The sequence below is a fragment of the Megascapheus bottae genome, chromosome 32, assembly GCF_031878675.1.
Source record: "Megascapheus bottae isolate mThoBot1 chromosome 32, mThoBot2.hap1, whole genome shotgun sequence".
Lineage (NCBI taxonomy): Eukaryota > Metazoa > Chordata > Mammalia > Rodentia > Geomyidae > Megascapheus > Megascapheus bottae.
The window spans coordinates 4,902,438-4,929,314 of NC_143540.1; the positions used below are offsets into that span (position 1 = coordinate 4,902,438).

At 45.4% G+C, this 26,877-nt stretch overlaps 1 protein-coding gene across 1 annotated transcript in view; it reads right to left on the reverse strand.

Annotated features, from left to right (window-relative positions):
- Positions 1-2,142, reverse strand: part of Ephb1 (EPH receptor B1) — a 288,252-nt gene extending 286,110 nt beyond the window's left edge. The window contains exon 1 of the mRNA XM_090323253.1: positions 1,957-2,142. The gene's annotated coding sequence lies outside the window, so the exon portion shown is untranslated. The remainder of the gene's footprint in view (positions 1-1,956) is intronic.
- Between the last annotated feature and the right edge of the window lie 24,735 nt (positions 2,143-26,877).

The following is a 26,877-nucleotide window of genomic DNA, read 5'->3' on the forward strand; positions in this document are numbered from 1 at the left end:
AGCCCCAGCAATGGCCAAAAAAAAAAAAAAGGTGAATGAGGGCAACTTCTTCTATTCCTAATTTAAAATGCATGGCATTGCTTCTAATATTCCACCACACTATACAATGTTTTCAGTGGATGTTTTGAACATCCATGTATAAAACTGTCTATAAGGCTCGATAAATGTTACCTAGGCCCTCTTGCCATCACCTGTGAATATTGGGGTTCAAAGAACCAACATAAAAATATCAATGCTTTAATTATTGCTCTTTCTGTAACTAATAATCTTTTCCTTCTGACGCATGAGTTTTGTGATTTTTCTATTGGCATCTGCAAAATACGGTATGTGAATTCATGAGCATTTATAAGATAGATGGCCCTTCACAGTTCCAGAAAACAAGATAGGCTACTTTATATCATTTTTCTTTCTTCATGTTTCTGAAATTTTTCTTAGGATGAATTTTGTAAGTTTGGTGGGGTTTTTTGTTTTTTGTTTTTTTGTTTTTGGGTTTTTTTTTTCCAGTCCTGGGCTTGAGCTCAGGGCCTGAGCACTGTCCTTGGACTTTCTCAAGGTTAGAACTCTGCCACTTGAGCCTCAGCACCACTTCCAGCTTTTTGCTATGTATGTGGTACCGAGGAATCGAACCCGGGTCTTCGTGCATGCTAAGCAAGCACTCTACCACTAGGCCAAACTCCCAGCTCCATGGTAGGGTTTTTTTGTTGTTATTTTTTTTTTCCAATTCTATATAGGTTAAGCCTTCTTTGTCCATCTTTCATTTCAGTCACTTGGTCTCAGAACAATTTTACTATTTTTCATTATTTCCTTTTGACTGTTTTTCTGGCTTTCTCCACTGTTCCCCAAGAAAAAATTTACTTTAATATATCTAAATATTTCATTTTTAATATGTTTCTTCTTGAACACCTTGCAATGCATTCTTACAAAAAAATTCTTAGGGTGGGGGAGGGAAATGGGAACAAAAATGTAAGAAGGGGTATCAATGTATGAGAAGTAATGGACCTACTATCTGGTGAATGTAACTGTAACCCCTCTACATTACCTCAATAATAAAAAATAAAATAAATTATGTTGCTTTTTTTGTCATTTCTTGGAAATGATCTTGGTCAGTTCTCACCAAATCTCTTTCCATGTTTCGTCCATTTCTCTTTTTAGTTTTTGAATCTCTAGTTCTAGTTATTTGTTGTTCTTTTTTTAATCTGCAAATGCATTTAAATCAGATCAGAACATTGTGCTATCAATGTCTTCTACTTTGTGGGTGTTTGTTAGAGAAAGCTTCTCCTCGCTTTTGTGCAGATTTGGTTTGGTTTTTTGTTTTAAATATAAAATAAATTCCTTTCTCTGTGTGTGTGGTGTGTGCAGTGTTCCTAGGTTGAATTGATGATCTTGGGTCAGCCTGGTGGGTGCATTTTCTTTGTGGATAACGTAGGGGGTGGAAAGGTTTCCTACATCGTAGTTCTTTGTGACCTTGGCGGGGTCGGTATTTTTCCTTTCTTTCCTCTACTGCCTTCTCTACAAAGGCTGTCTATCTTGGTTTGCCGTAATATTTCTCAAATCTGTGCTTCTCTGGGGCTGCCGGTCCCCATCCTGACCATTTCCCTTTTGCTGATGCTATGGAGGGGCTCTACACATCCTTAGCCTGTCCCTCTTCTCTTCCCGTCCCCTCTCCACTGGATCCCATCACCAGCTCTACAGAAAAGTGTGTTCGTTCCTCAATTTACAGTTACTTAGGTTGATGGTGGATGATGTGACTTGCTGATGTGTAGATGTGGAAAATGGGTGGGTTTTTTTAGTTCCTCTCCCACTTGACTGATTTTGGAGATCATGCAAGGGTGCCTGAACAGAGTCACGTGACTCCCTTTTATCTTCCAGATGTCAAAGCCCTTCCCTCTTCTTCGAAGTTGAGATAACAGTCTCACTTCCTACCTGAGTTACATGCCTAGACTGTAATCCACCTACCTAGAACTTCTCAGCGTTGCTGGGATGCAAGGCATGCATCACCACGTCCTGCTTGTCTCCATGAAGATAGAATTTCTCAGACTTTCCTGCCCTCCCAATCTCGGCCTCCCAAGTTGCTGGGATTACAGGTGTCAGCCAACCTTGTCTAGCTCTCTATTTGATGGTTACTTCTAATTACAAAACTTTATATTTGACTAACGAAGATTCTGAAAGATAGGGAAATATAATCACTCATTATCTGTTAGTCAGTAGTAAATCTATTAATATTTTGCATATTGATTACTTCATTCTTATAAGACCTTCATAGAAGGCAAGGCACATGATTTTTTTATGCTGTGTTCACCTTAAAGCAAAGCAATCTCTTTCAAACTGTTTTTAATATCCACAGTATACTCCATCATATAAATAGCCTTTGTCACCTGTTATCTGCCCATGTCCCCAACAGCCTGTCAGCTCCTTGAGGAAAGGGGTGTATCTGATTCATCTTTGTGTCCCCAATGTCTGGCACAGAGAAGGGTTCTTGATAAATGAGGGTGGGATCAAGACACAAATTAATTATCTGCAAGTTATCTAACTAGTAGCTTGTTGGGCATGTGGGTGATCTCCAATTGTTTAGTCCTCTAAATAACGTCAGTGCAGTCATAGTCGACATAAATCACAAATCGTTGGGTGCCTCTGCAGTTATTCCCTTCAGTTATTTCCCAGAAGTGGAATCGGCTGGTTCTACGGGTAGGGAAACAATTTCAAGTTGTTGAGAACACATTGCTAATCTGCCTTTCATAAGTTTGTTCCAGCCCACGTCCTCAGCACTCGCTTAGGGGAGTCTGGGTTCTGACATTCTCTTGAAACTGGAACCCTTAATCTCTCTAGGCATTTGTTCACTGAATGGGAGGAGAATGAGAACCCCATAAGCTAGGAACAGAAAGATAAGCACCGCTTGCTCTCACTCATAGAGGCTATCTAAAAAAATGGGGGTACACTGTGGAAAATTCCGTAAGATACAATAGAAGAAAAAACAGCACAATGAACCAGCACGCTCCCCTCAAGCAACTTCGACAACTCAAAATGATCACGTTGTGCCGTCATCGGTGTCTCCCCTGACAGGCACATAGACATTTATTGTTTTTGTCTTTTGCTGGGGCATTTTATCCACAAATATCTAGAGTACTTCTTAGCTGCCCTGTTGAGTGTTTCTATTTAGGAAATCTGTGCATTGGCTTCACAATGAGGGGTTTGTTTATAACGTTTCAGAACTCTTTGTTCTATCATTCCTCACACTCTCCTTGAATATTCTTTATGGAAAATGTGGCACTGTCCTTTTCAGCCGCACGCATGTCCTCCCATGGCATTTCATCTAGGACAAATGAGTAAGCAGCTAGGGCCTCATCAAAATCACCCAGATTTGCTGGAGAGAAGAACTCATCCATTTGCATTTGCTTAATGCATAAACAACTAATCTCCCAGGCCTGTGCTTTTTGCTAACCCCCACCCTAATCAAACTCATAATTCAACAGCATTAACACTGTTACAACTTAATTCATCTTCATTAAATGGCGGCTCATACCAAGAATGGGAAACGGGCCCATTCCCCTCCTCTCTCTATTAAACATCCTGGGAACAGCAAAAAAATCCCTCTCCCTTTCACTTTGTAGACTGGGCTGTGTGGTTTAAGCAGAACTCCCAAGATGGCAGCAGCATCTTTATATTCCCTCAGTTGAAACCATTTATCCAGAACCTAATGGAAATTGGAATCTTAGTCTGGCACATACTAATAATGGAGAAGGGTAGGGTGAAGAAAGAGAAACAGATAGAAGGGAGAGAAAGACATGTCTGCAAGGTGGCACAAGTCATTTAAAAAAAAATAAGTGCTTGCAGCGACATAACCCCAGCCAGGCTGGAAGAGGAGAAGGCCACACTAGCCTCAGGCTCAGGCCGACCATTCCCTGTGCTAATCCCAGTGACAGCAACTAGAGCTGCAGGAATCTGAGCCACCAGCCTGACTTCAGCATCTGGCTTGGAGACTGAGCTGTGGACTGACCAGTAGAAGTTCTGTCATGTGGGTGAAGAAATATCAGCCTGTCAAGGCCCAGGAACCAGTTGTGGCTAGGCTCCAAAGCTTTCTGCAGAAAAGTACAAAATGCCCTTTTTATTAATCTGTTCTTGCATTCAGGTCAAGCTTTCTTTCCCCTGCCCAGTCCTTTAGCATCATGCAAATCCATGTGCAGAAAGATGGCGAGAGAGAAAGGCAGCTCAGCTTTCCCATAATATCAGGATACATTCTGTGTATGTGTATGTGTATGTGTGTGTGTGTGTGTGTGTGTGTGTGCGCGCACGCGAGCATGCACATGTGTATGTTTGTGTGCATATGAAGAGACTGTGTGAAGCTTCAAAAGCTAGAAGTTACAAAGCACCTTCTTTAACATGAAGCCTGCTGTCAAGTGGTAAACAAGAGGGATTCTGAGGGATTACAGTGTGGAGCTGAAGCCAGGCCTCTGCCAATGCATTGGGTGATGACTGGGTGCAGGCCCAGTGGTGCCCGGAAAGGTTTTGAAAGGCTCGAGGCCGGCACGAGGTGTGTGAAACCAGAGCTCTGCCTTTCCGTGGAAAAAGCTAGTGCGGAGAAATAAGGAGGAGACTGGCTCTCTCACCATGAAACGTGTTTAAAGAAGAATCTTTTGAATTAAAATAGATGCGTTCCCAAAATAATCTTGTTTTGAAACATCAGAAATCTTAGGAAGAGGAAAAGGCTATCAATACACTTACCCTTTGAATCTCTTATGGCCCTTTCTATTTATAATGTATTTTTCCTCCACGTGGCTTAAAACCATGAACAGATATTATCACATTAACTCTTGCCTTCCCTCCTGCCCTTCCACAGACTCCTGCCCTCCACGGATGCAGAGGACACAGTCCTAACTCTGGTGACTGAGGCCTCTCTGCTTCCCTTGCTCTTCTGTGTCCCCTGGTCTGCTTGGACCTGAGAGAAACCTCTGGGGTCCCTTCCTTCCTTGACTAAATGAATACCAGGGCACAGGGAGCCTGCTGGAGTGAGATGCTAGAGTATCAAGCTGGCCTGAAGATCTGTAGGCCAATTTTCTATTGCAGGGTCTTGTGCAATGATGTCACCATGAGACCATGCAAGGTCTATTATCACTAAGTTTCTGATGCTCACTGGTTAGGTATTTTTTTTTTAAGAGTGGCAATAGGGACTTTGGTGTCCCTCCTGAGTTTTCAGACTTCATGCATGTATCAACTGTGTGGGCTGCTACTTTGAATCCTCTTCCTGAGGTAACTCTTTGCCTTGGAAAATCAATAACCTGGCAACCCATGACTGACATGTCACCTGTTAGCTCCCAAAGGCAGATGACTGGCTCTGTCCCCTCAGCAGGGAGAGGGCCCTCTGATAGACACTGTGGACTCCCTGGGGAAGGACTGCCAACCCCTGAGAAGCATTTGACATGTGACTTCTGCCGGGGCAAGGGCACAAGCAGGCCTACCGAAACCTATGCCATGAAGGAGATGACTTAAAAATATATACACAGCCAGGTGCCAGGGGTTCACAACTGTGATCCCAGTGATTCAGGAGGCTGAAATCTGAGGATCATGGTTCAAAGATATCCCTGGTAGGAAAGTCTTTGAGACTCTTATCTACAAATAACCAACAGAAAACCACAAGAAGTTCTGTGGCTCAAAGTGGGAGAGTACTAGAATTGAGTAGAAAAAGCTCAGGGACAGCACCTAGGACGCAAGTTCAAGCCTCATGACTGACAAAATAATATCTAGCCAACTAGATAGATAGATAGATAGATGGATAGATAGATAGATAGATAGGTAGATAGATGGATAGATAGATAGATAGATGGATAGATAGATAGATAGGTAGATAGATAGGGCATATACACATACCCATGTAATTATATATACAAAATTTCTTAGTTTGTTGCTTCTTGCTATCATTGAGTATCTTAGCCTAGGTAATTTATAAAGTAAAGAAATTTGTTTATTTCTGTTTCTTCAGGCTGAGAAGTCCAAGGCTAAAGGAAGGGCAGCATCTGGTGAGGAAAGTCTTGCTGGTTAAGGACAATGCGGCATCAGCAGGATGTGACATGGAATGTCATGGAGATGAGGTACATAAAGGAGACAGAGCAGCACTGGCTCCCAAGATAACCCATTAACCTATTACTCCACTAAACATCCATCAGCAGATTCAAACATTCACAAGTCAAGGCCCTTGTTTTCTAATCACCTATTGGAGGCTCCACCTCTTAATCCTTCAGAGCCGGATTCAACTTCAACAGGAATTTTGGTGAACACAAGGTCATGTGCAAAATGAATATTTACAGAACAAGGAATTTTAAGCTACATGATAGCTGAAATCCTATAATCCTAGCTACTCAGGTAGGTGAGACCTGGAGGATCATAATTTGAGGCTAGCTCTGGCAGAAAAGTTCCATGTCTAAGATAACCAGCCAAAATCTGGGCCAGAGGCATGGCTTAAGTGGTAGAGCACCAGACAAACAAGCAAGCTGAGCAAGCACAAATCCCTGAGTTCAAACTGCAGTACACTAGGTTTAAACCAAACAATAATAACAAAAAGGAATAGATATTATGAAAATTCATTTTGATGATAATTACAAATTACAAAGGTACACAATTACCATAACCCCCTCACATACATACACACACAAAAAAACTTAATTTGAAAAAAATTTCACTGACCAACATGGCTTGCAATACTTATTTTTTTATATTATTTGGCTACATGCTCTTTGATTAAGTCTCCATATGAAGATGATTTTATAATATTTTTGTCCAGAGAATAGATGGAAATTCAATGTTCTCTTCAGATACGCCGGTTGAAATTTGATTTAAATTATTGATCACTAAGAAACATTTCTTTTAGCTTCACTGCTCATTATTGTCAGTGCTAGATCTTTTCTTTTAGGATTGTTGTGAAATTCAGGAAAATGGTTATCAAGTTTCTTTCTTAGATGAGTGGTTAGAATGGTACTTAGGGTTTGAAATATTGCTAGGAGCCTATGTATAAAATAAGAATTCTAATTGGCTCTACTTTTCATGAATCCCATCAAAAACAGGTATGGGGGGGGAAGGATATATAATTATTCTCTATCTAAAGCATATATAGAGTATGTTCTGTCTTGCGATGTTCCTCTACAAAGAAACTTCTTTACAGAGATTTGGAAGCCCTGCCTCAAGTCCCGTCTGTTAGTGACCAATGTAAGGAAAGGGAGGAGAATGAATGCTCAGGTCATCAACAGCACACATTTTTCAAGTAGCAGTGGGGGGATTCTCTCGGAGGGGCAGTTCCAATGTCCCCTGTTCTATCCAGGCTGCAGTGGGACATCCAGCAGGCTGTCTACACCAGAAAACCCAAGCTACACATGACAGCAAAGCCCATAGGAGCCCACTCCCACCCACGCTCCAAGAGTGGCCGTCCTGTTTCCTTATGGGACTTTTGACCTTGGGGAAGGAGCCAAACTTAGATGATGCAAACATGAAGAAGAATCAGGACCACAAAGCTATTTCGTTCCCTGTTCCTTTGCTGACAACACAAGCTTCCAAGGACTGGCCAGCCGAAACCTAGAGACGCCATTTCCTTGAAAACAGAGAGCAGAAGCGTTGGGGAATGTCAGGCCGGGCACTGCTTCCAGCACCGCAAGAAAATTGGATACATTCATTAACGGTATCTTATAAAACAAATTCAAATTGATCAGCCAGTAAGTCAGGGTATTGCCACCCTGATGGAAACCGATTTAAAGAAACATAAATTGAGTCGATAGCAAATGTGGAAGGAAACAGGAGTCAGGGGAAAGGATAGGCTGTAGCATTATTGGAGTTTATGTTATTTATGATCAGGGACTCATAGTTTTGGCTTTTTTTTTTTAGAGTTCTCATGACAAAGCCTATGAAAGACCCTAGTCAGATCTATGAGAGATCAGGGTTCAGGAGCTTAATTGAAAATATTAAATAGAAGACAGCAGTCTAATTAAATATAAAGGAGAAGATAAATTGGTAAGTTGTGTCTACAGGCTGGAAGAGAGATCATGAACAAAGGGCTCGAGCACAGACGCGTTGGAACAGGGGAAGAATATTCATTGTGAGTTGACTCAGACCCTCTCTGTCTGAAACTGCTACCAAGACTCCTTTGAGTGACCCAGAGCCCCTTTGAAGGCAGACCTGGTGCGGCACTGGGGCTCCCTGAATCTCTGGAGACTGCATTGTGCAACGTGCATTGCATTGTGAGGCCTCACCACACTCGAGAGACAGAAATATCCTACCATGGATGCACAAGACTGGCATGCATCAACCCCATCCCAGCAAGTGCAAACCTATAGTTCCCCCCGCCCCCAAAAAAACCCAAAATCTACTGGACACAGGGCAGGCAGGCTAACCCTGGGTCACACAAACTAGGAGATGGGATGCAGTCTACCCCTGATGTCTCACAGAAATAAATGAGGGAATTCAGGACAAGAGAGCTGTAACACTGCCTCATGTTGGAGTGGCCTGACCTCAACAATGTGCTCATACAAGAAAGGACTGCACCTGGACTTGAAGGTTATGCGTGGACAGGAGATGGACTGCTGGCTCTGCTCTTACACTTAGACAAGGAGGATTACAGGAAGCAGCCACAAACTACGGTAGGTCAGGCGACTCTTCCAGTCTGAGACAGTAGCTTTCCAGTGCTGTCATAAAATATCTGAATCAGTCAGCTCATAAAAGGGAAAAGGTTTGCTTGTGACTCACAGGTGTTGAAGGGAGGGATGGGGAGAGGGAAAGAAAAGAATAGGGAAGGGGAGAGGAGGGAAGTAGAAGAGAACACTGGGCAGGCCTGGAGATTCAAGATGCACCTGGCATAGTTGGGAGTCTACTGCAGCCAGTTGGTGACAGAGACATGCACAGCAGGTGACTATCAACTTCTAGGCTTGGGCCTTTCGATCTGAGTTCACTTTCACTCCCGTCCGCTGTCCTGGCTTCTCTGAGATTCTGAGTGAGAAGGACGGTTGGCAAGAAGCAGGGACAGTGCCAAAACAATTACGGCAAGTGGGTGTGAGGTTGTCTAGGGCTGGATGGAGAGGTGCGAACCCATGCTTCTGTTCTGAGCCGGGCTGGCATCTCCTCCAGGCAGACAAGCTGCAGTCCCATGTCATCCCAAGACCCAAGACTATGTTCTAGGTCCCCAGGATTCTCCTCCCAAACTCTCAGGCCCAGAACTGGGGTGCTTGGGACTGGTGTTTTCAGAGGCCCCAGAAAGAGCAACCTGCAGCTTTGAGGCCAACCAGGAAAACAGGCTGCCTGGTTTCTCCCAGAGAATTTTTTTTTTGCCAGTCCTGGGCTTGAGCTCAGGGCCTGAGCACTGTCCTTGGACTTTCTCAAGGCTAGCGCTCTACCACTTGAGCCTCAGCACCACTTCTGGCTTTTTTCTATATGTGGTACCAAGGAATCAAACCCGGGTCTTCATGCATGCTAGGCAAGCAACTTTAACCACTAGGCCAAACTCCCGGCCCTCAGAGAATTTTTTGTTTTGTTTTCTTTCTTTTTTTTTTTTTTGCCAGTCCCGGGTCTTAAACTCAGGACCTGAGCACTGTCCTTGGACTTTCTCAAGGCTAGAGCTCTACCACTTGAGCCACAGCACCATTTCTGGCTTTTTTCTATGTATGTGGTACCAAGGAATCGAACTCCAGTCTTCATGCATGCTAGGCAAGTACTCTACCACTAGACCAAACTCTTGGCCCTTCTCCTAGAGAATTGTTGTTTTGTTTTTTTTTTAAGTGAGTTGTGTTGTTTGTTCTGTAACAAGTGAGAGGAGGCTGTGTCCTCTTTGCAATGAGGATACATCCACTCTTGAGCTAGGTCCACAGGCTCATTGTGAGAGATCGAAGCAGAGTCCCCTAGGACAAGTAGACATCCTTTCTGTCCTCAAAAAAAAGGCCCCCACATTTAATACCATGAACATAGTTTAATAGTTCAGAGTACGACCTGGCTTTGCCTTATGAATTGCCTAATGTCATCTCCCTCATTTACTTCCACCCTGTGTTCCAGGCCTCAGAGATCCCTGAAGCCAGCTTCTCCTTTTACCACTTACACTGAACTTTGGTTATAAACTGACTTTTTATCTCAAGAATAAGACTGGGACCTTACACATGTACATGTACACACACACACACATACACACACACACACACACACACACGCATACTTAGTCTACCTTCTCTCTGTTGATCTTATGAGAGGTGATTAAATAAATATTCAGTGTTTACAGTGGTATGACTAAATATAACTGACAACTAAACGACCTACCATTCTATGGCTATAGTTTCTTTCTTTAAACAATTCATTGCCAATTTCCTTGGGAGGGTTGGGAAATGGTTGTCTCTTTTTTCTTTTTCTTTTCTTTTTTTTTTTTTACCTTATGTGTTTCCATCAATAAATTTCCGAACTCTCCATATAGCAGGCAAGCTGGCAGTCTTACGTTCTTAGTGACAGCACCCTGGATCCCTTCATCCTTCCCAGCTTCTCTCCAGACCTTCCACACATTTGTGACTATCATCCTGGGACTCTTCCACTCCCCAATACACACATACATACACACACACACACACACACACACACACACACACACACACACACACACCCCTCCACCATCTTGCCAGGAACTCCCTGGTCTGGATCCCATTTTTCCTCCTTCTTAGTATTAGGTCCGACTGGAAGAAATGACTTCTTCCTTGGCTCTCTCCCACTGCACCCTGGAAATCCCCGCCCAGCACCTGTAACCCTGGCAACTGGCATGCCTGGGGGTAGTGGGAGGTCCCCACTGAGGCATTTCCCTATCCTCTGAGGTCACATCCGTTTCTGCTGTGTCTATACCCTTCCCCCTATATAATCACTCACTTCCTGCCCTAAGCTCTCTTGCTCCCCAGGCTCCATCTTGGGCGGCAGGAGTCTGCTCTTTCCTCATGTAATAAACCCTCTTCTCCTGAACTGCGTGGAGTTTCCTTTGGCAAACCTTACACTTAGATTACTTCCTTATCTGGTGATGCGACTTCCTGAGGCATCCTGAGAAATGGTGCCTGATTCTGAGAACCTGAATGTTTTCAAATTTCTTCCTTGGCAGGGCATCATTTAGTTGACTGAGGGTGGAGGTCCTGTTAAGATTCCTTCCCCCACCCCCTTCATCATTTTGAAGGCATTGTTCCTTTTTCTTTAGAGCAGACCTGGGGCTTAAAATCAGAGCCTTATGTTTGAAATCAACTCAAGCACATGAGCCATCCTCTTAATTCTTTCTCCTTTAGTTTTTTTTTAATCAGATAAAGTCTATCTTTTGCCCATAGTTGACCTCAAATGGTTGGCTCCAACCTCCACCTTATACATTATAAACATAACTGCCATACACCAACGTATTGGTTGGGATGAAGTTCTTGTTAACTTTGTGCCCAGGCTAGCCTCCGACCATGACACTATCAGACTCCACTTCCTGGGTAGCTGAGATTACAGGCATGAGCCATTGTTCCTGGCCCAGAATATACCACTTTTCTTCATCAAGACGTTAAGTGATTCCACCCCAACTCCATAGGTAATAACTGCTAACTCTGCTCTGCTTGGCTCAGAAGTCTGGATTCCTTCCAGGGTCTCACCATAAATGTGGAGAGGCATTATCGTATTCCCAGAAGGATGCAGTTTCACCAGGAGGATGTTTATGAATAAGCGCTGTGCTTCACAGATGTTTATTTGTTAACTCAAGAAGTGTTTATGCAAGGCCTAGGCTAGGTGCAGTCCTGTCCTCAAAGAGGGCAAGTCCTGTGCAGGAAGGAAAACAAATAGTCACTGTTCTCTGGTAACTGCCCCTGCCTTTCCTCAGATATTTCTTTTTTTTTTTTTTTGCCAGTCCTGGGCTTGAGCTCAGGGTCTGAGCACTGTCTTTGGACTTTCTCAAGGCTAGAGCTCTACCACTTGAGCCTCAGCACCACTTCCGGCTTTTTTCTATGTATGTGGTACCAAGGAATCGAACCCGGGTCTTCATGCATGCTAGGCAAGCACTTTAACCACTAGGCCAAACTCCCGGCCCCTCCTCAGTTATTTCTGAGAGTCCTCAGATATCTCTTGTGTGACTGATCCCCTAGATGGAGTTACTTACCTCATCTTTCATTCCTTATTTTCTAGCCCTATCAATTTGGCTCCAAGTACTCTTGTGTCCAGACACAGCTACCCTCAACCTGTAACACCTGCCATTCCACAGCAGTGCCTAGGACTCTGAAACCCTAAAGTCACTAAAAATAGGGCTACGACATCTAGAGCCCAGTCCAACTAAAGCCATGCTGTATGGGGGCCTAAAGGAGGTTCTTCTGCATGCAGTTTTTATGACATGGTAGACAGGTTAGGGAGTCTTCAGTGCACTACATCCATCCTCTCCTCTCTACCTCCTGCAGATTCCTCTGGCCCCGTGACCTTCACTTCGTGCCCTCGTGCCCTGAATCCCTGTGAGTCTCCCTTCTGAGAAATGGAGGGCTAGTGTTGATGGTCTCTGCTTTTTCCAATCCATCATTCTTGGTTTTGTACCTAATTCTTTGATTTTTTTTTTCACTGAAGAAGTGACTTAGGGCACTTAGTAAGTTACATAAGGTCCTGAATCAGAAGACTTCGGCTCAATCAAAATTATAATCAAAGAAAAGAACAAAGTCACACGTCTCCCCTGGTTGTATTCAGTCCCTGAACATTTAGAACTGAGAGTAGAAGCAAAAGGAAATAGATATTAAGGTTGGAGGAGCCTCAGCTTCCTGCAGGTTATTTTTGTTTGATTTTGTTTGCTCTTCCAAGTCTGGAGATGTTCTTCCTGAAGCATTCTATATTATAGGACTCTAAAAGAAGGCAGAACCACAAGAGTCCAAGATCCATCTTAGAAACTGGGTTTGAGACCTAGTATGCAAGAGGAGAGTCGAGCTGATTGATTCTGTTCTCTCTGGAAGGTCTGGCAGACCCTGTGTTGTCTCCCTTCTAGGCCCCACCTCTTCAGCTAGCCATGGCCCTTCCATTTTGGGATCCACAGACTACTTGCAGAAGTTTTCAGCCCACGGACAAGTCCCAGCTTGCCAAGCTAGTCCAAAAAAAGCACCTAGGGGCCATGAAGGCAGGTTGCCTCATAGAAGAGGGGCACTGCCCAGTTTTGGTAGCTGACTCTCTCTGTAAATAGCAGACATGAGCCTCCTTGGCTCCAGAGGAAAGAGACTGCTGGTAATAGTGCCTCGCCATGGATAGGACTGAGATTGGAATGGTTCTTTATCACAATGGCTTCTGGATTCAGACTGAGGATGGCCTTTAAGGATGGACCTCCATAATTCCACCCTCCTCTCTCTCCTTGTTTTTTTTTATTACTGTTTCTGTGTCTTCTTCCTTCCCTTTGCTTTCATTCTATTTTTCTCATGTCTATTTGGTGCCAAATGTGGTCCTGGACACTGAGATAAAGACACAAATGAATCCCACCTATGCAGGAGGTCCAAGCAATAATGTAAGATCCCACTTGAAAGATGCAGCAACCAAAAATTCGCTATGGGCATGTCTCAAATGGAAGCATGCCCTGTGAAAAGCAATCCCATCTTAGGATCACATTTTAGGGACCTTTCCATAATAGCATTTCTAGCTTAGCTATGAGTGGAGAAAAAGGAGAAAGAAGGTATCTTTGGATTCACCAAATTGTTGTTTCCTTGGATGGAGAGGAAGAGACTCACACTCCAACCTAGTTTAAGTGCCTTGTCTCTGACTGATCCTTGGGAGTATTGGAAGAAGCCCTCTGCTACCAGTAATCCTTCCAGGAGCTAATAATCCAGCTCCTAGCAGAAAACCAGTTCATATTAAAACCAAATCGTGACCTGGACGGGAAGGGGTAAGTGAAGAGGAGGTGCAGGGGCAAGATCTCTGTGTGATGCTTACTTGTTCAGCCATGAGAAACCTCTGCTGTGTGCCAGGCATACATGGAGAACAACACAGTAAACAAGAGAGGCAAGAAGGTGTGCACAGAGGGACCACACTCTAATTATCCAGACGCTTCCCAAGTTTATATGTCCATTGAGGAAAATGGACTTTAATGCAGGATGATGCCATAGGCTAGTCAATAGTAGGCTGGCTGACCTTCCTTCCTTCCTTCCTGCCTTCCTTCCTTCCTTCCTTCCTTTTTACCTTCCTCTTTCCTTTTGCAATACTGAGAATTGAACCTGGCCTTAAGCATGCTAGCAAACACTCTACCACTTCCACCACACACATCACAGCATACACTACTGCTAATCTGCCCCCCAAAAAAAGAAATTGATGAATAATTATAATTAACAACCAATCAAAACTAATTAATGATTGTGAATTTATCACATGGTGACACAGGTTAAGGAGGAAGCCTCAGCTGCCCGGGGGCACCCAGGTTGTCAGACCTGCCACCCTCCATATTTCCCTGTCCCCTGGCAAATTCCTCATGTGTTGGATGAGCTGCAGAAGTTAAAGATGTCTGTGGATATACCTCTGCTTTATGCTTTCCTCTGGACTATCTCAGAGGCCCTTCTTTCCCTCAGGGATGCTGTGGAACCCTACTAACTGGCTGTGCTGTGCAGTGACTCTCTCTGGATCTCCCACCATGGGCCCACCATTGGCACAGCTGTCCCCTTCCAACCGCCACACCCATCTGCTCACAAAGATGGGCTGCCCGCGACCTGCAGTGAGCTGAGTGTCTGGTTCAAGGAAGCAGGAAAGGTCACCACTTGTGTATGGGCATTTTCACACCCCCAACTCTGAAGACTCGTCTCTCAGAAAATAACAAGTGCTGCTGCCTCTCGCAGGAAGAACCAGAACAATGTATGCCCCAGTCTTTCCAATCACGGCTGCTTCTACCAGCTTTAGCTTTCTGTGGAAGAACATTTGCTTTACAAGGAAATGGTATTTCTCCTTCAATATTCTTCTTAGATGACAGGGCTGTGATTGGAATCAGGGCATGACAAACCATGCCCCAGTGGTTATTTCCATTAGTGACTTTTGACTCTTCAGGGATACCTAGAGTACTGAGCACCTGGTCCCCTCCACTTCTCACTCACCCCTGCCTCCCACCCCACTTGCATACTGCTCAGCTCAAGCAGGTTCTGACAGGCTGACCCAGTGCCTCTTGGCATATTAGAGCCTGTGCAATCTGGTCAGGAGCTCAGCTGACCCTTCTTTGCCAGAGCTTCCTATATAGTCCCTCCTCACATTGTTGTTTCTCTCTCTCTCTCTCTCTCTCTCTCTCTCTCTCTCTCTCTCTCTCTCTCTCTCTCTCTCTCTCTCTCTCTTTCTCTCTCTCACTCTCCCCCCCCATCTGTCTGTCTGTCTCCCTCTCCCTCTCCTAAACCAGATCTTGAACTCAGAGCCTCACTTGACTTGCTTTACTCACGGCTAGAACTCTACCACTTAAGTCACAACTGCAGTCTAGCTATTTTTCTGGTTAATTGGAAGATAGAGTCTCATGGACTTTTCTTCCTGTACTAGCTTTGAAACGCTACTATCTGGATCTCAGTCAGATCTCTTGAGTATTTAAGATTGTAGGCATCAGCTACTGGTGGTCAGCTTATTCTTTCACTTTCATACTTTCATCCTCAGTGTCTCCATCTCTATCCAGCGCAATGACTTTATTCCTAAGGGATGCTGTGAGGCTCACATGAGACTATAGACAGAGAATCCTTGAGCAGCCTTCCTGGTACTTAAGAAGCCCTCCTTGTTAGCATTTGCTATTTGCACAGTTGGTGCTATTTACATTTTTCTGCCCTTACCCTGGGCTGGAAGCTTCCCTTCTTACTGTTAATGTGACATGCACTAATATAAAGCAGGCTTGTGTTTTGGTCTAGTGTGGACAGGGGGTCAGAATAAGATAAGGGAAGTGTGAAGGTCTAGGAGAGTTTCCCCAACCCTTACCAGGCCTCGGCTCAGGAAACCTAGCCATCACCCCAAGGTAGAAAGCACTTGGACAACTAGAACCTCAGCCTGCCAAGGACAGGATGACCCCCAGCCCAGGTCAGAAGTGTACTTGTTCGCCTGAGTTTACCACCCCTCCCGGCCCAGAACAACAGGTGTGTATGTGCTCGGTAACTTGAGCCTACCTTCTAAAGGCCTGAGAAATTGAGAGAGGACAGACAGCTCTTTCTTCAGACAAACCACAAGGCCAATAAACAAGTTTTCAAGGAGACCAAGGCCAGCTCCAGACTCTGCAAGGACTGGCTGTCCGTCTGGGGACAGTCCAGGACTTTTGCTTTAACAAGCAACATCATCACCATCTTTTGAACACCCAGTGGATGCTGCCAGGCACCAAGCCAGGTTCTTTCCAAGACCTCTTTTCTTTAACAAAAGTATATAAACACACTTAAGATGCAGATATATGATCTCTAACTTCTGATGTCTGAAAAGTTCCACTTACCCCACCCACTTAGGAAGGAGAAATGCTCCCTTAGAGCTATTGATAAGCTATCTGCAAACTTTCAGAGTAGGGAAGGGTCTAAGAGCTTCATGATCTTCAGCAAAGTGTAAAAGCAGAGCTGTGGCTGCTTTTTACACTGAGGTCCCTACTAAAACATACTGAGGAACTGTCACTGCTGGTGGGACATCCTTGAACATCACAGGTACATGGCTCAGTCTCTGAGCCTGAGCTTACTCATTGGCAGAATGTACAGAGTAACAGTACTTTCCTCTAAGAACTGTTGTGAGTACTGAGTACAGTACTCAGAGGAGAGTCTAGCTGGGAATAAAAATCCGTTACTCTGGCCAGGAGTGTGGGCTAGTGGTAGAGTGTTTGCCTAGCAGGCATGAAGCCCCGGGTTTGATTCCTCGGTAGCACATACACAGAAAAAGCCAGAAGTGGCACTGTTGCTCCAGTGGTAGAGTGCTAGCCTTGATATCCTAGTTCTTTTCATTTGCATTATTCTCTCAATATTTCCTACATGCAGGCTGAATACTTGCTTGAATAAATGAACTAATGGATTAAAGCATGAAATGTCCAAAGATATTTCATAACCGGTAGGTTACCAGTATATACATCCTAATAAAAGTGCTCCATAGATATAAACCTAGCATATAAATCTCTTTCCTCCTGCATTTCTTCCCACTCCTTAGACTCTCAATCGATTTCTTTTTTTAAGGGGAGATTTTGTGATTGCCTTATGGGACTAGGATGCCTAGTTAATAACTTGGCAAGGGTTCGTGTACATTCTCTCTCTTCCTGATATCCAATATGAACTTCTCCCAGCACAATTGCAAGATTCATTTCTCAGTGATGTAGGTTTCAGATAAAAGGTACCCAGGGTGACCAGCTGACCCAGAACTCAATTCTCCTGGGCACTCAGAAGTAGCAGGATTTGGGAACCAATTTTCCCTGACCTGCTCTTAATGAAGCCAATTGAGAACTCAGATCGTTTATCGGATGTAATGGCAGTCAGGAAGACCAGGGCCTCACTCCTTGACACAGCTTCCAGGTTTCCCACCCAGAGGCTTGACCACACAGAATACATGCTGGCTACAGAACCAGACAAGGGTCCAGGTGAGCAACAGCAATAAATACTCCAAATACCTTTCAGAATAGAATCCTCACAGCAGATGGTGTAACAAGGCTGGGGCTGCTACTCCAGCAAGAGCTGGACGTTAGCTGGTTGGGCTCTGTGCAAATTTCTAACTTCTCTAGGCCTCTGCTTCAAACATAAGATGAGAGTAGGTAGCTATGAAGGAATGCCTGAGTGGATGCATATAAAATCATAGCAGCTGCATTGTCTTAGGAGTCTTTCCTTGACATTATAAGAGGCATTTTGCTGTGCCAGAAGCTGGCTCCAGCCCTGGCTCCATCCCTATCCCACCCACAGGGATGGATCAAGTCCCAGGGGTTTCCATGTTCAAAATCCTTTCATCAAGATTCTACTGCCACCTATGCTGCCCTCCTCGCAAGCTTGGCCTCTGAACTACATGTGATCAGGCTCTAGTTTGGTATTTTACCTCAAATTAGGGCTCATTCATTTTCTTGGGGAGAGGGGAGTCCTACGTATTTGAGAATCGAGTGAGAGCTTTGTCCTTCAACCTTTGAAAGGTGACCACCAATTCACATGTGTTTTTTCGGGGAGGGGGTAACACGTGGCACTTCCCTGTACAGGTTTCCTGAGGACACATATCCCCCAAAGTCATGATCCCCCTCCTTAGCTGACCTTCAGTGGCTCCTGGCCTTCCTGTCGATGCCAGCTCTAGTGTTCCATGGGCCACGTGTTCATGGATCACCTTAAAAGGCTCAGGGTAACAGTCCCTCACTTCACAGTTTATAATGTGCCACCAAGTAAAGTGACACATTGACACATTCTGGCTTGAACCATCCCAGAAACTAGTTCTATCCTTGTCCCTCAGCTCTTACTTCATGGAGAAAGAAAGATAGAAAGGGGCAGAAAGAATGAAAATCATATATGCCTTCTCAAAATTGGGGGCGCCTTGTAAGAAGAGTCCACCTCTGAGCTGCCCCTGGACTCTCTCCAGCCCTTGAGATTTGTCCTGCTCCCTAAGCCCCTCCCTGTGGGCTCCAAGGCTCGCATCCCGCACGCCACCTGTCCTGCGGCATCACTAACAAGTCCTGCTGTCCTGTAAAGCTCCTCCAGGCTCAGCCGCCAGAGCAGAAGGGAAGAATTAAGACACTGGAGTTGAAAGATACCAGGCTTCAGAAGACAGCTCTAAACAGACTTGAATAGCAGGAAGTTTCAAAGGCACTCGTTGAAGTCCTTGGAAAACTCCAGCCACCTCCTCTGTCAGCTGGCAGTTCCCATCTCTTTTGGATCTCTTTGAGCTCTCATCCAGCCACTAGTTCAGGGTCTTGCAAAGGAACCAGAAAGAGCCTTTGTACTTAGGCCTTTCAATAGAAAGGGGTTGGTGGGGGCTTTGAGCCCTCCCAATCAGACACAATGAATGTCTCAAAGCATCTAAGCCAGAGGTGTCAGCCCTCTTCCCGTCAGGAAATGATGGCATTTTAAAAACGTATTATTACTTACTGTTATCCTCGAGTAGCTGTACAAGGGTGAGGTGTTCATTTTTGTAGAATGTGCATCTTGATCAAAACCACCCCTTCCACCTTTCCCCTTCCAGGCTCAACAGGTTCCCTAGTCCCTTTTTCACGTGCGTACCTACATTGAATCTCATGATTGCCTTCGCCCACCGTTCCTCTTTCCAAATCATCTGCCCTTCCAATATGCCCCCTGAAGTCAAGATGAAAGTCATTTCATTAAGCTGTCTGAACCACACCATAAGATGACACCATTTTAAGCTTAATCTTAAGATGGTATGCTACCAGAATGGGGAGGAAACTAAGGGTCAGTAAAAAGCCACTTATTTTCCCATACCCCTTCTAGGAGTGAGTGGACCAAGCTAGACAAGTGACATGGTTGAGTGGAATATCCCTCTACCTACATATGCCTCACAGCGCACAGCTTCCTCAAAGGAAGAATCCCCATCCACAGTGGCACACCCTCTTCCTCAACTGCCTCTACTCGGTGGTGTTGGCAAGGCTATTGAAAAACCTGAGCATCACTAAATAATGTTCCTGGGATTAGGCAGAGTTTTGAAATATTCGCATATTCTGGTTTGCAAGGGCAGCTGTAACAAAGTACCAAAGCAGCTTCAAGGACAGGGAGGTAGCTAGTGTGGTTTGCTCTGTTCACTGATGAAACCCAAGCGCTTAGGGTAGGCTGCATCCCAGATAGAGTTGAGCCATGATGGAAAACTCAAGATGTGTGTTGTGAACCCAAGGGCAGGAAGAGAGAAAGAAACCAGTTGTCCAGTGAGGCTGGCACGAATGACAATAGTGAAGGGGATGTGGAGGGAGAAAGGACACCCATAAATCCGACTGGGTGATAAGATGAGTGAAAAGCAGGAGAAGGAGGGGTGATGCTGCCACCATGAGTCATTGCGTCCTGAGGATGCTTCCTACAGAGGGAGGGGCACAGGAGAAAACTAATATAAGACTCAAGCCAGCCGGGCAAGATGGCTTAGGCTTGTAACTCTAGCTATTCAGGAGGCTGAGCTCTGAGGATCCCTGTTCAAAGCCAGACTGGGCACTAAAGACTGTGAGATTCTTATCTCTAATTAACCACTAGAAAACTGTGGCTCAAGGGGTAGGGTGGTAGCCTTGAGCTGAAGAGCTCACGGAGAGCCCCCTAGCCCAGAGTTCAAGCCCCATGATTGACAATAACAAAAAAGGACTCAAGCCAAGGGTTTAGCTGTGGAAAATCCAGCCCCAAGTACTGAATGTGGAGGTAGGAGTCCAGTGGGAGGAAATAAAAGATAAGCCCATGGGCCAAGTCTGTAGTCAGTAGCTGATGACTGTCCAGTGTTGACTGAAGAAAAAAAGGAGACACCAAGGAAGATGAGGAGCAGAGTTCAAAGGGACAGTCGAAGAACTCAGAACCCTGCAAGAAGGGAGATTGGGGTCCATACCATCCCCACATGGCTAGGGGGGCCAGGAGATGACCGCCAGGACTGCTTATTGGACTTAGCTGTGGAAGGGCAGTAGAATGCCCAGGGAGCATGGGGTGAGGCAGATGGAAGGGGAGTATCTCCATGTAAAGGGAGGCAGGACAAACAGAACAGCTAGTGCAGCCACACTTTGGGAGAATGCCATGACATGCAGAGAGGAAAAAAAGGGGGGGGGGGAGCAAAGCAGACTGTTTTCTAAATGGAAGAAGCATGAAGAAGGGCCTAATATATAGTTGGTGATGGAAATACACGTGGGAACAGTACTACCCCCAGGCGGTCTCAGAGGACAGATGTGCCAGCCAGCCTGGGCTCCTTTGGGGGTAAATGACAGAAAACTTGATCCACTGTGATCTAAGAGGCAGAGGAAGTGTTGTCTCCTGTAACGGAAACATTCCTAGGTAATCTGACTTCTGGCACAACGGGGTCTTAGGGGCTCAGATGGTATCACAGGGTCCTCTTTCCATTTCCAGTTTCTGATCCTCACTTTTCACCCCATTCTCACACTCATCTATATTTCCTATCTTTAAAAAACAATTGAGATACAATGCGCATGTTATAAAGCTTGGCTCTGTGTGTATGTGTGTGTGTGTGTGTGTGTGTGTGTGTGTGTGTGTGTGTGTATGTGTGTGTGTGAGTTCTGAGGCTTGAACTCAGGGCCTGGGCACTGTTTTGAGGCTTTTTTACTCAAGGCTAGCACTTTACCACTTCATCCATGGCTCCACTTCTGACTTTTTGGTGGTTATTGGAGATAAAAAGTCTCCAATTGCTTTGAACTCCCTGCTTTGGCTCTGAACTGCAATCCTCAGATTACAGCCTCCGGAATAGTTAGGATGACAGGCATGATCCACCTGTGCCAGGCGAAAATAAATGAATAAATAAAATATCCTCTTAAAAGGAAAATTCTCATGATGATTTTTTGATTATCTAATTCCAGAATATTCGTTTCATCCCTCCAAAAAGCTGTGCATATCCCCAACTTCTTCCTAACTCCTACCCCAACTAACATTCTACTTTCCATTCTACTTTCCATTTGAACATTCTTTATAAATGGAGTGATATCATATGAGGACTTTTAATAACATTCCACCATGAATCATGCTTGGTATACCACTGATAAATCGGTAGGTATTTGATATTATTTCCCTTTGCGGCTGGTATGCATAATGCTAATTATAATAGCTTGTGTGTAAGTTTCTTTGTGAATATATGTTTAAATTCCTGGATCATATAGTAACTGTATGCTTAATTTTTTGAAGAAAAGAACAACTTTTTTTAAATTGTTTTCCAAAGTGGTAGAGCCATTTTATATCCCCACCAATAGTGTATGAGGGATCCTGTTTTTCTACATGCTTGACATCTTTCTCTTTTTTCATATTTTATTTTTATTTTTTAAAATAATTTTAATGGGGGGCTGGGAGTTTGGCCTAGTGGTAGAGTGCCTGCCTAGCATGCACGAAGACCCAGGTTCAATTCCTCGGTACCACATACATAGAAAAAGGCTGGAAGTGGTGCTGAGGCTCAAGTGGCAGAGTGCTAGCCTTGAGAAAAGCCCAAGAACAGTGCTCAGGCCCTGAGCGTAAGCCCAGGACTGGCAAAAAAAAAAATTAATGGCTATTTTTCTTTAATTTTTTATATAGTATATTATGATATATAACATATACATTTGTTTATAATAATGTTTATGTGGTATGAAGGAATCGAACCCAGGGCCTCATGCATGCTAGGCAAGCACTCTATCACTAAGCCACATTCCCTGCACTTCTTTTTTTATTATTATTATAACTGACCATTATGGTTTTGATTTGCACTTCCTTAACTAAAAGGATGCTTAACATTTTTTTAATATGCTCAGTAAAGAGAAAGTAAAAGTAAAAATGCAAAGTAAAGGGAAGCCGACCACTGGGACAGTGTAAGCCAGGATGTAGCATGATTGCGGATACATTGCTAAGCGCTCCTCCCACCTACTGGGTAGCTGCTGCTGCACAGTGCAGTCAACCGACAGAAGAGGCTTAGACCAGGACAAGGGCTAAGTGTCCAGTGAGGAGTTGGAGCTAAAGCCACAAGACAGGACAAGCAGGTGCACTCATGAGAGAGACAGAAGAAGACTAAGAGTCAGCACGGGAAGAGAAGCAACATTTATGAAGCAGCTGGAACCTCTAAAACAAGAGTGGTTCAAGGAAGAAGGGTCCATTTGCCCAGTCAGCTTACTTCTGCCAGATTCCTGATAATCTGGACATCATTACAAAGGCTGTCACATATCTAACCAGCAAGAAAAATCAGGGACAATCATCAACTTGACTATATTTTTCTTGGCCTTATGTTCAAGTCATACACATTATTAGATCTGAACGGTAATGGTTCCTTGGTGGCTGTGTTTGGGCTTGAGCTGGGGGAGAAGGGAAGAGAGAGAGAGAGAGAGAGAGAGAGAGAGAGAGAGAGAGAGAGAGAGAGAGAGAGAGAGAGAGAGAGAGAGAGAGAGCGAGCACGCACAATGGTCACAATCACCCTCAGCATTTGCTGACTGTGTGCCTTGGGCTGGGATTTGCGCCAAGTATTTCCTATGTGAAATGTCAAGACATTCCTCAGAACAGCCCAAGAGGACAAGATGCTATTATCATTCCTTGTTGTTAGAAGCAAGAAAGTACCTGCAGCAATGACCGAGGGGAATAAATGGCAGCGACTGGGTAATAGTGTGCATTGAACCTGATGGTAGTGGATCAAGAATGAAACCTGTGTTCCTTTGTGGGTACAGCAGGGGTTAAGGTCCTGGAAGAGGCAGAGGCGCATCATCTGTATAAATCCTTTCAACCCTCCATCCTGGTAGTATTGACTCAACAACTCATCTGTCCCTGGATCATCACCCTCCTGTGTGTGAATCAATGGCCCCCTCCTGTCCACACAGAGCCCCCCTTGGCTTGGGCTGGCAGCATCCCATTTCACAGATGCGGGACAACGGCTCAGAGAGATGTGAAGATTCCCTACCAACTGGGATATCCCATAGCCATGAGACCCAAGACAAGGGCTTAAACTCTTCTGCATTTTAGTTCATCCAAGCCAACACCTCACCCCTAATTCAGGAAGCATTTCTTCGCTCTACCCAGGATACACTTACTGTTTAAATGGCTGCCACTGAGGCAAGGACATAACTGGGTTTTATCATGAAATATTTCGAACATACAGAAGAGTATAGTTGATAATATAACAAATACCTACATGCCCACCAATGGGAGTGAGCAAAGGTTAATGTTTGTTTTTCCAATGTTTGCTTCAGATCTTTTTTCTTTTTCTTTTTTTATTTTATTTTTGCCCATCTTGGGCTTGAGCTCAGGGCCTGAGCACTGTCCTTGGACTTTCTCAAGGCTAGAGCTGTACCACTTGAGCTTCAGCACCACTTCCAGCTTTTTTTATATATATGTATGTAGTACCGAGGAATCGAACCCGGGTCTTCGTGCATGCTAGGCAAGCACTCTACCACTAGGCCAAACTCCCGGCCCCTTCAGATCTTTTTTCAAAGAAAGTAAAATACTACAGATGTATTGATGATTTTTCTGAATCCCTCTCCCATTCCCCTCCCCCCAGGAATCAAGGTTCTGAGGGAATGTGCCATTTCCTTCATTTCTTTTAAGCTTGTCCAGATAGACAAAACCCATGGGTGTTCCACTGACCTTGTTGTTTTCATGTTGTCAAGTCTACATATCACTAAATATAACTTGGACTTGACCGTACTGATTTTTATTTTATTGCCTAATTCGCTTGATATCATCTTACCAATAAAAAAATAAATACCCTCCAGTACTAGGCCCTATTTATGAACCGCCAGAGCACTCCTTAGCTGTCTCTGCCCCTGGACCTCAGTTGCTTTCCTTGCGGACAACCCCAGTTCCTAGTGTCTCACAACAGCCTCATCGCCCCCACAACCCAACACTGCCAACTATGGCTGCCTTCCCACAGGGCAAAGGCTTCCATGATGGAAGCTACCTAGTTAATATTTCCCTCAGCTTCCAGGAGAGGACCAGGTAACAGCTTAGAAGTACGGGGTCATTAATGCCCCTCTGGGCAACTTTCCCTCTTCTGTCCCCCATTTCTTACACCACATCTCTCTCTCTTGCCCTTCTGTTTGCTAATTCTCTGTGTCTGTCTCTTTTATCCTCTGATTTTCTTCTGTATTTTGTTTCTCCTTCCATCTTTCTGTGGTTCTTTTTGCCTCTCCCTGTCCCTACACCTCTGTGTCTCTCTGCTGACCTGTCTGAGTGTCCTGGTCCCTGTCTTTCTCCCTTACCCCTCCCCCCCCTTCTCCCTCTGTTCCCCCTTCCCCATCTCCCCCCTCTCTGGAGTCATTCAAAGCTTATTGCAAGGAACAGATGGCTATTAGGCATTGGCCACAGGCCATGTCATCACAGAGGCTCCTCCCTCTGTGGCAGCCTTTTAGCGACCACCTGGGGAGTGCAAACTGTCCTGCCACAAACAGGTTACTGTCTGTCACCAGTGATTCAGGGCCTGGCCCAGCCTGGGCTCAGCCTGCCTTGGGTAACCCTGTGAGCAGTCAGCTCCCTGCCTGGCTTGCGCAATGGCCACTCCCAGAGCCAAAAGCCCGGCCTCAAAGGAACTCGTGGGGGTGGGGAGCCTTGCCAAGTGCAGGTCCAGCACGAGGAGACAGGGGTCCTCCATGGGCCAGCTCCAGACTCAATGAGAAACTGGTCACAGTATGGCCCATACTCTCCCCTCCCCCACCCCCACACACACCCCAGAAAAAAAGTCAGGCAGGTCCCCGTAGGTACTCTTACGCAGAAGCTTGATTCTCTGGGACCTGCAAGGTGGGGCCAGAGTGGTCGTGAACAGCTACCTTTTCACCTCCCCTCACTCCTTGTCTGGGCTGGTCCTCCAGGCAACCTGAGATCTTTGTAGTGGTGGAGAAGGGCAATGGATGCTAAGGTACCCCTTATTTACTATGTGCCAGGCAGCGGGCCAGGGAACTAACACACAGGAATCAATAAACCTATTTCTCCATTAGGAAACCAAGGATCAGAGAAGAGAAAGGATTCTTCTAGTAACAAACACACATGCACACGCACATACGCGTGCGTGCGCACATACACACACACACATGCCCCACCATCTTAAAGCAACACCCCGTTGTGTGCTAAGAGAACAGGTTTTCTAGAAAAAAAGAAAAAACAGATAAATGGCATAATCCCTTCCCAGTCACACCCTGCCCTTCCAGTGTGTTCCTCCAGTGCATACACCATGGATAACCCTGAGAGTGAGGCGGGCGCCGAGGCCACATACCTGTGGTCATATCCTGAACTAGGGGAACGGCCTGATGCTGTCATATGCCTAGTGTGTGGAGGACACATTCTCCATTACCCCCACATGCCTCTGCCCAGGGCAGAGACTAATGTGAAGAGACCAGGCATCCCCTGTGTGCAGGCTCCAGAGGCCTGTGCTGTCTGTCCGTGTGTCTCACAGGGCCCCACCCAGCAGCAGCCAAAGGCAGCTGGGCCTGGGAGCTCCTCCTCTGCTCTGCCCTTCCCTGTCCCTACCCTGCCCTCCCCGCTCCTGGCTGGAGGGAGGACAGGATGGCAGGATGCAGTGGGAGCAGGCCCAGCTCATGTTTCCCTCCTCCCTTCCTGGCAGGGATTACATGGTAAGCAAGGAGGACAGCTGAGCTGGCAGGTGGGTAGCCAGCCATGCCTGAGGGGAAAGCTGGAGAGGGAGGATGGCTGAGGTAACTCAGGCCTAGAGTCTCAATAGAGACTTCAGGGGATTGAGGACCCGAGGGTTTGGGGGGCAGTAGTAGGGCTCGGGAGAATGGATGCATGTCAATTGTGGAATGTTTAGTCTGGTGCCTGCCACACATCCCCTGTGGTACAAACTCCACGAGAACCTTGATGAGGAGAACTGCAGGTGAGCCCCACCCTCACCAAGCCCTTTTCCCTGAGATGCCCCTAGATCCCTTGGTTGCATGGGCCACCAACCTAGCCATTTAAGAATGCTCCAGCCTCGGGATAGAGGTTGTCAATCATTAACCTATTAGAATGGTTGGTGGACAGTTTGATGGTGTCCAACAGAGAGAACTACCCACAGATCTGCAAAGTGTGGTAAGGATATGTCATCTGAAAACTGTATATGTCTTGAATGCCAAAGGGGCCAGAGGTCTAGGGCTTATTGAGCCCTGACAGAAGGATTATCAGGTAAGAGGTGAAGCTGACCCCTCCTGGGGCCCTGTCTCTTGTCTCTCCCCCATCCTGGGCAGAGATCCAAAACCAGAAGTGCCACAGAGAAGATTTAGAACTGGCTGAGTGAGTGCCCATAGAACTGGCATGAGATTACTTGGTACGATTACTTGGTGATCCCAGCCAGAGAGTCTGGAATCTTGGTCTGGTGCAGTCACTAAGGAGTATTCCAGCTCTA